Here is a 288-nt window from a genome sequence, read left to right as displayed (position 1 = left end):
TTCTTATATTCTCCTATTCAGTCTTCATTTCCTTTTCTCTCCTATTTCGCCTATTTGTCACTTTTTTTTCTTCATATATAATTCGGGGTTCTGGTCGGGCCAGGTAAGGTGTAGGGGGTTGGGTGACGTGGGGGTGGGGTGGGGGGGGCGAAAGGTAGACAATACAAAGAGATAAAAGTTCAGATATGACATTAATCTGTTTACACCACGTATGCATCTCCAAGTGTCCTACTTCTGCAATCACGAGAAGTCCTTTGAATTATACTTTCACGCACGCACGCACGCAAT

Source organism: Penaeus monodon, chromosome 28 (genome assembly GCF_015228065.2).
Source record: "Penaeus monodon isolate SGIC_2016 chromosome 28, NSTDA_Pmon_1, whole genome shotgun sequence".
NCBI lineage: Eukaryota > Metazoa > Arthropoda > Malacostraca > Decapoda > Penaeidae > Penaeus > Penaeus monodon.
This window is presented reverse-complemented; position numbering follows the sequence as displayed.